This window comes from Sphaerodactylus townsendi, linkage group LG04 (assembly GCF_021028975.2).
Source record: "Sphaerodactylus townsendi isolate TG3544 linkage group LG04, MPM_Stown_v2.3, whole genome shotgun sequence".
NCBI lineage: Eukaryota > Metazoa > Chordata > Lepidosauria > Squamata > Sphaerodactylidae > Sphaerodactylus > Sphaerodactylus townsendi.
The window spans coordinates 86639025-86651849 of NC_059428.1; the positions used below are offsets into that span (position 1 = coordinate 86639025).

Sequence of the window (12825 nt, forward strand, 5' to 3'; positions counted from 1 at the left end):
ATGCACCTACCTAGTGGTGGGATTCAGGAGGTTTGCACCACTTTGGCAGAACCGGTTGTTAAAATGGTGCTTGTAAACAACCAGTTGTTAAATTATTTGAATCCAACCACCGGAACCGGTTGTTAAATTATTTGAATACCACCACTGCACCCACCCATGGGTAATCTTCTTTACACCTGTGTTTAGTAGTCGACGAGGCCTTGCTGCCCCTTTAGATTGGCGGGCAGCTCCTGCACTTCCCAGAGTATACACTAGAACTAAGATAACCTGGTAAATTAAGCAAGCTTGAAAGTCTTCTAGACTGTCACTATTTCCAATAGTACAAAGCTGCAGTTCCTATAATACCAGGTAAATTGCCAAGTAATCCCAAATTAATTCCACTCCTGCCTCCATCACCATGTAATGCCCCACATGTCACTCCAAAACATGATATTCAAAACAGTTAAAACAGTTAAACCAAACAGTTAAAACTATGCAAGTTCACTTTCAGTATATATGAGTAGTGTGTAAACTATGATCTGCATAAAATATGATGGTGGCTTGATTTTGTCAGTGCTCCCAAAATGTATATAATAATCCATTAACATCTCTGCTACAAGAAAAAAAAAACCTTTCAATTTAATTAAGAGGTAAATTAAGCTCTGTAGAAGGTAAATACACATTTAATGAAGGTGAACTTCTCACTGTACTTTTTTCTTCTAAATTTCTGAATTCTCAGCTTCCATACTCTTCAAAATAACTGGTAGTTGAGAGGCCTAAAGTTGGAAAGATGATGTTCAGACTTTTAAAGAATTCAGATTCAGATCTAATAAATGGGAAAATGAGAAACTAGCAAACAAAATTCCAGGAAAAGCCAAAGATTTCACTTCTATCTTAGCAATTCAGAATGTATGGACAGTTCTGTCCTTTTTACCTATAATTTTTGCAAGGACCATCATGGAGGAAATATATATATATGGGATAATCCAAGCAAATGTAAATTCTTTAAAATGCCACTGATGTAAGTGGCAAAGATTTAAGCATGTGCTTGGTTTTTCACTAAAACCAAAGAGCTTGACGCTGCTTCAATGTTGAACAATAATTTCTACATTAATTTGCCAATTTTTTAATAAACCATGTATTAGTACAATGTTTAAGATGTTACCTGCCTTACCAATGGCATATTTCATTTGCAAGAACATAGAGGTTCAAAAGATCAATCATCAGAACTCCCTAATATAATGGGAGAATTTGGAATCTTTCCTACTGCTTGTCTATGAATAACCACAACATTTTAAGAGAAATCTTTGCCAGTCTCTACTGCACCAGAAGAAAATAAAAAATAGCAGGCTGGAGCATTTGAATGGAAGTACTAATCTAATTCCTCACCCTTTAATTTATTGCTAGATGTTTTGCCTCTCTTTCTCTTTCCTCACAGGAGCCTTAGTGGAATATGAGCCAGCTCACTCACAGCAACCTAAAGCTCCAAAAATAGAAACCCAGTCTCAGAAATCCTACAAGACTGTTTTGCAAGACTGTAGCTCATACAATCTTTTGCCATGCAAGAAAACAATTCATTCTGAAAATATACCAGACACACACTGAATAGAATTTCTTTGCTAGATGCACATGCTTTAATCTATTTGAATTGGTGGCTTTAATATAATGGCAGGAACCTGATGCCACTGCCCCAGGTGTAGCACAACACAAGCATTTTTTAAAAAAAGAAATGAAATTGTACAGCGTATGGCATATGAATAGTCTTTGTTACTGTTAAAGACAGAAAACAGGACTTCTGGATTATTATAAATCACTCTGAGATGCTACCCCTATTACATGTAAACTATTTTGTTGCATTCTACACCTAGGTTAGATTATAATACTTCTGTAGAATAAGATCAGTTAGTCAAAATGCAGATTTATTATGCATGTGACTCAGGTTGTAGACAAACTGAACTCAATTTCTGAAGATGTGTAAGGATGATTTTAGGATGATGCTCATTACACATTTGTCCAGTTGCTCTTTCAAATACATTAGTCAACTGCCTCTCGGTGCGGAACACATTTTTTTTCATTAGGGAAACTCATTAGTAAGGGAGATAGGGTGTGTATACACACACATTTGTTTGTTGATCTGAGACACTTTGTCCCCTACAGGAAGTGAATTTTCATCATCAAGTTCTGCAGCTTCAGAATCAGTTCACTGAGAATCAGCACCAAGAAACTCATCAAAAGTTTCTGTGGAGTTGTATCTCTGAAACACCTAATTCCTCATTTGCATCACAGAATGAATCACCAGCACTACAATGCTATCAAGGATATCCTGCTTCTGAGGCACAGAAGGCTAGTTATACGTTGCCCAGTATTGAAGGATGACAACCTATTACAAAGCAATGCCTCACTGATATCATGCATCTCAAATGCACAGTCATATCAAAAAGGATATTTTCTTTCCCCATTAATTCAACAAAATTTAAAGCCTAGTTATTCTGTCACACTTGCTTGAAAGCTATAAAAAGATCATTAAGCTTTGCTATATTTCTCTAATATTGCTACATGAATACCCTTTTCAAAATACTCAGCCAAGATTTAGGTGGTATCTACAAGCCCATTGAGAAGAAACATCTGCTTCATCAAAGCATTCATGTCAACATGAAGGAACCAATCAAGTCAGGACCACAGGCTGTGAGCAGCAAACTCTACCAGTTGTGAAGAGAGCAGAACCACAAGAGCAGAACCATGCAGAACCAAGAGCAGAACCATTCACAAGAGCAGAACCATGCAGCTGAAGCAGACAAAACTAGGCAACCACAATCTCCTTGGTAATATACACACTGTATTTTCAGCACTAAAAAATGAGGGGGGGGGAGGAGAGGCAACCACAGAGAGGAAAAGCTGCTGTGTTGTTGCAATTCTAAGAAACAAAATAGGGAAAAACCTGGAGAGACAGTTGTATCCTTTTTTCTTCCAAATCCAATCTCATCCATTCTGGAAAATGCTACAACAGGTGACGTTTATGATCTCTGCCAACTTGGTTTCCTTGTATCCAGTCCTGTGCCTGTGCAGCAATCTGTAATCTTGCCAACGGTCCTTTGAAGAATGCCTTCAGCATGCACAAAGACCAGCAAATAAACATCCAATAAACGGCAGAGCGTGTAGCCAGCAGCCTCCGTTCTCTCTTTTGCTCTTTTCCCTGTTTTCTTTTTAAAGTCAGCTTGTTCCCAGTTTGCTGAAGATGCTTCTCTTACCAACATTCAATTTGAATAAGCCAGAGCAAGTACGCTGTTCATCCTCTCACGAGGCCAGGATGCATTTATGTGAAACATGAGGAGAATGCTTAATGCTGGAACAGGCGCTCTGCATCTTCAATGAGATTTCGTTACAAGGCTCTCTTTCACTTCACTAGTGCATACTATGATGCCCAACAAGTAGTCTATATTTTTCATGGCTATTCTCTTATAAAGGGAAGGAAAACATTACCTTTCCTATTCATTGTAAATATACACCCTGTCTTCCGGTAGGGTTCACATGAGATGCATCGCTGCATGGTATTCCAGTATTTTTAAAAATACAATTTTAATACCCTGAATATAAGCATTCTAATATAAACACTAAGTGCATATGGGATGTTCACAAAGACATGTGCTCAAAGGTGGCCAAAGCAAAAAATAGTACAGCCCCAAAGTTTTGGCGCTGTTTCTGGATAATGTCTGCAACTGATCACTGTTTGGAAAGTGAAGGGCAAAGTTCAGTCCATTACATAGCTACTATGGAAATACTTGGACAGAGCTCCCATCCTGAGGCTAACTATGAGAATCACTATGTTTTTCAGATCCACAGATTTCTGGCCAATTTCTTTTTGTCTAATCATATCCATATATGTTTCTTAGTAAGCATTTGCCCATAGCCTTTACACACATGTGCACGTGTACACATTTCACAGAGACTTTGCACATTAGCTGGGCTGATAATATTCAGTGAACAGTTTTGGACACAGAAATTACTAATTTGACCAAGTATGCAATTCCCATAGAGCACCAATGATTGTGGCACTGAGACACATACCGCCCGATGAAATACATAATTCCAGATTCTGCTATAGCACAGAGTTCCATACAAATGATAACCAGAGGATAATGCCTGATATGAAGGAAAATCTTATAAATATTTCTATTCTGTACACTTTTTAATATATGTTCCTCCCTAGGCATCCTTATATTATCACTAATATATCAAATGCTCAACACAGCACCATTGGTAGATAATTAAATCTCAAAATCTGAGTGAAAACTCATAAGGCCAGGCCCAGGAACAAGCACTGGCAGGTCCAGCTGCTCAGTACTGTTCAATAACAGTCACTGTATGAAAGCCATTATGTGGGGTGGTTAGAATTTCAGATGCGGATTTAAAAGATCAAGGTTCAAATCCCCACTCTTCCATAGAAGTTCACTGGGTGACCTTGGGCCAGTCACACCCTCTCAGCCTAACCTACTCCACAGGATAGTTGTAAGAGAAAAATGGGGGAGAGGAAAGTGGTATAACCTGCCTTTGGTCCCCCAGAGTGGAGGAAGGCAGGGTATAAATGAAGTAATAATAATTAGAACAGATAAAAGGTAGGTGGGTGGGAGGTGGGAACAGGAAAAGAAACCAGTTAAAGGTGCGAAGTGGGCTGCAGGAGGACAAAAAAAGGAAATAGTTGGCTGGATTTTACCTCTCCATCAAGCAAAGTTTATTCATTTATTAATTAAAACATGTATACTCCAGCTTTTATTTTGTGTCAAGTTTGAAGCCCCCCTTCAATTATGTGGCTCTTCCTTTGGAGGAAGTCACATAAGAGCCACTTACGTTGGAGGAAGGTTACTTAGAAGATGGTTGGATCCTCTAATTTCTAGCAGGGAGAGGATACAGGGGGAAGTGAGGTGCCCCCTATAAGTCCTTGAAGGTTCCCCACTGGGCACTGGGCCCATCCCATCCCAGTAGCCAAAGCATGTTTCATGGGGAAGCTGTCACAGGGAGAAACTGAATACAGAATGACAAAAAAGAATCAGAAGGAAAAAGGGGCAGGAAAGAGGCAGAGGCTCTGGGGGCTTTCAGGAAAGAGAAAAAGGAAATAGTAGGGAAATGCCCTTACAGGTCCTCCTTGTTCCCCTCTAATTCCAAAATATTATTGAAACTGCAATTAACAAATAAAAATATGTTGGCTGGGATCCTTTCCATGAGCATCCTTTCCATGAGCATCCCCCAAAAAATTTCATCAGGAGATCTGGCTTGCTACAAAAGGGGAGCAAATTGGCAAAATAGCTCACAAAAATCTATGCCAGATCCAAGCTGCTGAATGATTTCTTCCTCTTTCTGGAAATACTGCTTTACATATATCTTTAGGTATAATTATACAATTTGTTCTGAAGCTTCTAAACAATAAAATAAGATATATTCCATGTAGCACTAAACAAACCACAAATGTGTAAAGATTTACAGAGTGGTAACACTAACCACAAGGTGAAAGTGTTACTTAAGGACACATTGTAGTGCTAACCTTACCACATGTGATACAGAGTACAATTCCACACAACTATGTTGTGCATAGTGTCTTTGCCACCAAACAAAGACTAGCTGATGTTAAGATTACTATGAATTCAGAGACAGATATGCTTTGGTGCTTGTTGAAGAATCCCTGAAACCATGGGAACTGTTCATTTTCATGAAGGAAGATCAATAAAATGCACCAGAATATCATAGAAAACAGGAAGGAGTTTAGCCTGGAACTAGTCAACTGGTTTCCTCCCAAGGGCGGGGGGACATACAAAACATATGTGAGGACAAAAACACCTAGGTTTTTGAGACAAAGGTTTGTGACAAAGATGGTTTTGGTACAGTCTTAAATTGTGTTGCACCCTTCTAAATCCACTGATGTTAGTGGGCTTAGAAAGGCACAACTCCATTTTTTATTCTCTCATTCTGCCTGGTGTTATGCACATTTCTTCCATAACTGCAACAGAAAATCAGCAGCTATATTTCCAGAAGCATCAGGGATACTTTGTGGATAGCAGAGTGTTTTTAACTTGATGTTTGTTGTATTGCTACTTTGAAATTATACTGTCCCAGATAATACAGGGAGCTACAGGGAACTTGTGGTCGCTATTCATGAGAATTGCTGCACCACTGTGAAGTTTTGGACTGGGCACACCTGACTGGGAATTATCAGGGCACACCTGACTGGGACTGATAACATAGGCACACCTGACTGGGAACTATCAGGTTACAGTTTTACTAATTACATGTTTTATAGGGTCTTTGTGCAGCATAGGCTGGGGACGATAGGTCTACCTGACAGCCAAAGCTGACATTAACCACCTCAATCCAGGTGTGAGGAACAACCAAAGAAAAGAACCAGATGTGAAAGAATCAACTGTTCCTGCCATGTATCAGCCTCCTGGTCAACAAGCCAGTTCTGAAGGTGGCTGTCATGTACCTCATTCCTGGACCCTTTTAGGGCCATTTGTATCCAACACTGCGTCCCCTAGTTAATGTCTGAATGAAATCAGCCAGTTCTGACTGTTACTCTCAATGAACTGTATTAAGTATACCTGCATAGAACATACTTTTCTGCTATGGGAAAGGCAAAAACCCTACAGTCTGTTACTATTCAGAACCAACGGTAAAATTTCTTCCTGGCCCTGTTAGACCAGCATTTGCTTATGAACACTGCAAAGATGACTAGCAATAACAGAATGAAAATATGAAAAGAGGGGGCAGAATAAGTTTTTCTGGCAGAGTGCTCTGAATGCCCAGCCAGCCTGCCTCCTTTAAAACACCCTGTGTGAACCAAAGTGAAGCCACCAAAACTCAGGTTTTTGTCCCCACCTCCAAACTAAAGGGGTCAAGGCCACACAAAACAGTATCTGAGTCACCAGCCGAAGGCCAATGCTGGATCCAATGTTCCAGAATTCACCTGTTCCTTCTACTCCTCCCAACTCCTCAGTCACAACAGGTACTGCAACCTAAGGAGGCGAGCTGAACTTACGACATAAATTTATATGTGGGTAATGACGCTTACAGTCTAACTCTATTCTGTAAGCACTGTTTAAAACAATGTCCAATTAAATGGGACATACTGGAAAACTATAAATCTGCCATTTATCAAATTTTCTTGCAGCTCATAACGAAATCTTAGTTGAAAAAGATGGCTGAAGAATTCACAAAAAATGTCCTTTCTTATCGCAAACTTTTTTAGGTATACAAAAAATATACTGTAAAGAAAACCTTAGTTTTACAAAAGAAAATGGAATAATCAGTCTTGAACAGTGTGATTTATCTTCTTTTCAAAGTTCCAACAATTTTCTTTTGATTTTATTGTAAGGTTGAAAGTCAGGAAAGTATCAAAGATATCCTAGGGTGAGCATAATTGACTTTATCGTATAAATGACTTTAATATCGGCTTTCTTCTATGTAATTGTTACTATTATCTGTTATTTCTATACAAATTGTAGTGCCTTTCAGGTCCTTATCTCATTCATAGCTTTCAAAAATTTATGCCATATTGAACAAGCATCTTTTACACAAGCTAAATGTCTCAACAATAGCATCAATAATAATCTCCTTTGTCATTTGACTTGTTCTTCTCAGAAAGAATACTATGTTCTGAATTGTCTCCATTTATTCACTTCTCCATTGAATGCTCCCACTTTGACTCTCTTTAAATTCCCCTGTTCTCTTTCTCCTTACCAGATAAGTAAATTCCATATTTGGTTAAGCATGGAGAGGGTTGTATGCAAGTCAGATTTACACAACCCTTTTCTCTTATATCCTGCTGTTCCCCTCCAGTGGCCTAGAACTGACAAAACAGCTATACATTTATAAAAGTCTGCTCACTGTTTCAGTTCATTACTTTGGTCACTGGGTATACCCAGGAAAAGGGACTTAAAACACTTCCAGTCAAACTGCTAGAAAACATTATCAGTAGAGAAGATTCAAAGGAATAAAAAACACATCCATAACTAAAACAGTGCATCCATTCAACAAACCCTGTGAAAACTGCCTCCAAACATTTTGTATGATGGTAGGCTAGCCTGCCCTTTTACTACTAAGACTGGGTATGAAAGACATTCCCAATGGTCTGTATGCCACATAATTCTTCCACAGTTCATAACCTATTCTAGACTCTGACATTGCTACAGCAATTGAGTGATGTATTACGAAACTTGTGCTGCAGACATTTTATGCAAAAGCTTCAGAATTCACTGTGGTGAGAAAGGAGAGGAGTTGGCGCATCTATATGTCTCTTAAGTGGACTGCTGAGATAAGAGGGGTGAGTGGAAATGAGTAAAAGGTAGGTCATGTAAAAAAATTTTTTTTACAGACAATCCATTTCAGTTAGCTGCCACCTAGTAATTATCTGGTGTGATGCAATGTGAGCAAGCATGTGCCAAATGTCTTTGGTGGATTCCGCACAATATAATAACAGGTTGCATCAATTATTTTTAATCTGGGTCTATTTTATTCTGTTTTTGTCCTTCACATGGATGCCTATTTTCCATGAAGGAACTGGGTTGAGGAACTGGGGGATGGGGGCGGGATCCATTTTCTTTCTGCAACATCACACAGACCAGCTATTTTTTTTACAATTTAAATGCACAGGTGCAAACATCCCATTTTTCCTGCATTCTGATTGGCTGTTCCATCACCCCAATTCCCCTTCTGCCTGTTCCTGCTCTCTGCTAAGGGAATGCTTCCGATTGGTGGAGAATCTACAGTAACGCCAGGAGCCCAAGCAGGACATCCCCGTCCCATTTCTGCAGCTTGAAAAAAAAACTTAGGGCATTGAAACCACAACATATGCAAACATACAGCATGGTTCCTGTACACATTTGGGTGAGATTGTGCTCACAGTCACTGCCATGGGGAGAAAACGTGGTTGGGGGATGTTTCGGAAATGACAGACTATCACATCAGCCAGCACCTCAGCAGAAATGAAACTGACATGTCATAAGGTAGGAGAATGGGCGGCGGGCAGGAAAGATAAAGTGGTTGAGTGCCCATGCTGTTCTCTTGGGAGTGGGTTCAACCCGGGATTTTGCAAAAAGATTGTTATTTTGGCGATTTTTGAAAAACCTGAGTGAGGGAAATATAATGGGCCAATCCCACTTTGGGGGAGGGACTCGTGCAAAGTTCTTCCCCAAACCAGGATATTTTCCTTCGTCAACCCATTATATTTCTACCATGCAGAATCCACTTTTCACTGCTGATCAACCCCTTTTTTTTATCTTCCCATAAATATGCAATTTATGGAAGCAGAAGAAGACACTGCATAGCACATCACTGTATGTATTTTTAAACTCTTCCCATACTTCTCTTGGTTGCATCCTGTACTATCAGAATATAGTTCTGATAGTTCTACCACATAAATACACTTCAGTATTTTCACCTCATTCTGTTTCAGACTGCAAAAATGTTTAAATGTTCCTAAACATTTTTGTGATTGGTATGCATGCCTTCCATAGCAAGTTCAGATTCCCTCATTTTCATTTCTGTGTAGGTTGAGACTGAAATTATATGCAACACAGAAAAGTGCCATTATGCATGTAGACATCATTCAGTCACCTCTGTATAACTGAAGTCTCAATAAATACAGCTAATGAAATGACAGATTCCTGGGAGAGACTATATAAAAACTGCCCCATACTTTCAGCTCCATTCCTCTTCCCTCACCCCCACAGAATTTCTGATCCCCAAAATGAATTAAATTATCTTCTTTTCTCCTCCTCCTTTCCTTTTGACATGGAAAAGATGAGACACACACCCTGCTAGTCTCTCTACAACTCCTGGTAATAAAAGATTTTGCCTTTATTGCTTCAGTGAAGAGATGAGACCTGTGATAGCCCCTAAACTCAAAGCCTTTTTCCAGCCCTGGTTTTTTGGAGATCACAGGTATGGGAAGAAGAAGAAGAGTTTGGATTTATATCCCCCCTTTCTCTCCTGTAGGAGACTCAAAGGGGCTTACAATCTCCTTGCCCTTTCCCCTCACAACAAACACCTGTGAGGTAGGTGGGGCTGAGAGAGCTCTGAGAAGCTGTGACTAGCCCAAGGTCACCCAGCTGGCATGTGTGGGAGTGTACAGGCTAATCTGAATTCCCCAGATAAGCCTCCACAGCTCAGCCGGCAGAGCAGGGAATCAAACCCGGTTCCTCCAGATTAGATACACGAGTTCTTAACCTCCTACACCACTGGAGCTCAACAGTTGATCTGATGAAGGGGAGAGCCAAACACTAGTAGTACCCTTGTCTGATTTCCTGGCCCCAAGAGCAACCCAGCTCCTGAACATTTTGTACTTTTTGTCCTCATATCTATGTGGTCTTGTTTTTAACAGAATGGAATCTTAGGATCTGACTCAGAAATACTGGAGTGAATTTTCACCACATTATATGACCAGCATGTTTCTCTGCCTTAGGTTCAGTTAAACATAAATGTTCAAGATACACTGCTTTATAGGGAATGGGCACATTTTACCACAGTCTGAAATAACAGAAGCACATTTGGACCAATCTAATTCATAAGTCCAATTCACTGGGACTATCTATTTAAGTTCCAGGTCACCACAAGGACATGGCCTGCATAACAAGTCATCAGCCCAAATGCTGCTGTTCTTTGTACAGCTCCATGGGATTTGATTTCTACTTTGGCTTTGGTTCTTTTCCTAGCCCTAGAGCCATTAGTACATTCCTCAATTGGTTGCACTATATTTCCTATTCAATCCTTAAGAATTATTTCCTTTTCCACCACTGCCAAGAAGCTGGCATCATGTAAATAATACATGTCATTTAACACTCACTCTTTCTCTCCCTCTGTCTCCATTCTCTAGTTGAATTGTTACAGACATTTTGAAATACTAATAGAGTTAAACAAATCAATGACCATTCATCAGCACACATTTGGGTAACCACAAATTCAACATCATGGAAAAAGTCAAGAGGCCAGCTCCTTCTATCCAATAATTGATCATTGCTTACAGCACAATTGTTATAGATTTACAAAACAAAACAAAAAACTAAATAGGTCTTGACTACAGGGCAAAGCATTGGTACAAGGCAAATATCTAACTGATGTGTTCTAAATTTTATTTTAAAGCTATTATCAGTGACATTCCAGGTGATTTTTTTTTGACATTCAATGAAGCAGGCACTTGCAGATTGAAATTTTAACATGAAATCTCACATCTGCTCACAACAGATGGCTTGGTTCTAACTTCTTTTAAGTACATGTCATATTTCTTTCAAAATTAAATGTTTCGTGGATAAAACCAGTTCATGATGTTCCATTGTTACTTTCAAATTGAGTGATGCTTCTGCATCTCTTCAAGAAAAAGTGTTTGTCAATGCATCTAACTTTTTAGAAAAAAATGTTTCCATTTCTCCCTTTATAAAATTGTTTTTGGATGTTCACAGCATGTAATAAATAAGGATTCAAAATCCAGCATCAGCCATACCATCAAGAATGTATTTACCTGCACATCTTTTAATATGTACACTAGCAACACCTTTCTGCCACTGTTAAATGGGACAATCTCTGGTAGGGAGCAACTATGTTGTGTCTTAACAATTTCATCATCATCATCATCATCATCATCATCATCATCATCATCATCATCATCATCATCATCATCACTGTGCATAGTAGAGAACTGAGCCTGAAAGACAGGTGCAAAGTAGGAAAGGCATCTCATGAATTAAGATATTCAACCTGACTTCTACATCTTACTTTGCATTATTCTTCTGTTTTTAAATTCTTCTTGATTTCTTGGGCTTCAGTTTCCTCTGTTTATTTAAAACAACATTTTTAAAATTTGCAAATGCAACTTCTTTCTGAGATTGCTTATAAATATTTATTTAAAATTACACCTAGCCTAGGCTATCTTTAAAATAATTGGATTTGTGTGTCCACATAGAGGTGAACAGGAAGGGTGTTGTGCATTTTGGAGTTCCATTAGTGGTTACCTTATATGCATTATAATTTAGATAATTGCTTAACATACTGGGATATGAATGTTCTCTTAGGAATGGGCAAAGAAACTTTCAAGGCATTTTCAGGCTATTGCAACTTAGCCAGTATAGATCAACACACAATAAAAATGGTTCTGAAAATTTACCGTTTTGATCACAGGTGAAGGAATGTATGCCTGAATGACATCATACAGGTTCTCCAATCTGCCATGAACCTCACTGAGCAATCTTGGGCCAGTTACAGCCCTTCAGCCTAATCTACCTCACAAGGTTATCATAAGGATAACAGGAAGGAAGGGAAAACTATGTATGCCACCCTGAATTCCTATGGGAATGACAAGAAAAACTGCACATGATGGACAGTGTTCCTTAAACTCAGCTGTGATGGAGGAGAAGGGAAGAAAGGCAATTTCTTTGTGTAAATATTTAGATGCCCAATTAAGAGCTACAGTAATATGCTAAACCTAGATGACCTGGAAGAGCTGAACATCAAGGTAAAATTATGTTTGATGCAATAGCCTTGAGTGATTATAAGGCTGGCATCAATGCAACTCATTTACTGAAAGCAGATAATAGCTATGCCAGCACACTTTTTCCAGCACAATAGGCCTTTTTTTCTTACAAACCATAAATATTCAGGTACCTCTTAATTTTTTTGTTCAAATTGTACCTTGTATGATCAATAACATAATTCTTCTTAGTTTAAATGAGCCCCTGCTTAGTAATTTGGGAGGGCAGGAAAAAATAGTCAAAACAGACATTTTACATTTATTTTGTATCAGCTATACCAGGGGTAGGGAACCTGTGGCTCTCCAGATGTTCAGGAACTACAATTCCCATCAGCCTCTGT

The 12825-nt window shown here is 39.0% G+C and overlaps 1 protein-coding gene across 4 annotated transcripts in view; it reads right to left on the bottom strand.

Moving 5' to 3' along the window:
• Window positions 1-12825, bottom strand: part of FRMPD4 (FERM and PDZ domain containing 4) — a 263554-nt gene that overhangs the window by 158774 nt on the left and 91955 nt on the right. Inside the window, exon 1 of one of the 4 annotated variants that reach the window (XM_048492802.1) lies at window positions 2918-3217. The exons of the other annotated variants lie outside the window; for them this stretch is intronic. The gene's annotated coding sequence lies outside the window, so the exon portion shown is untranslated. Of the gene's footprint in view, window positions 1-2917; window positions 3218-12825 lie in introns of those variants that run through there. 4 annotated transcript variants of the gene reach the window in all.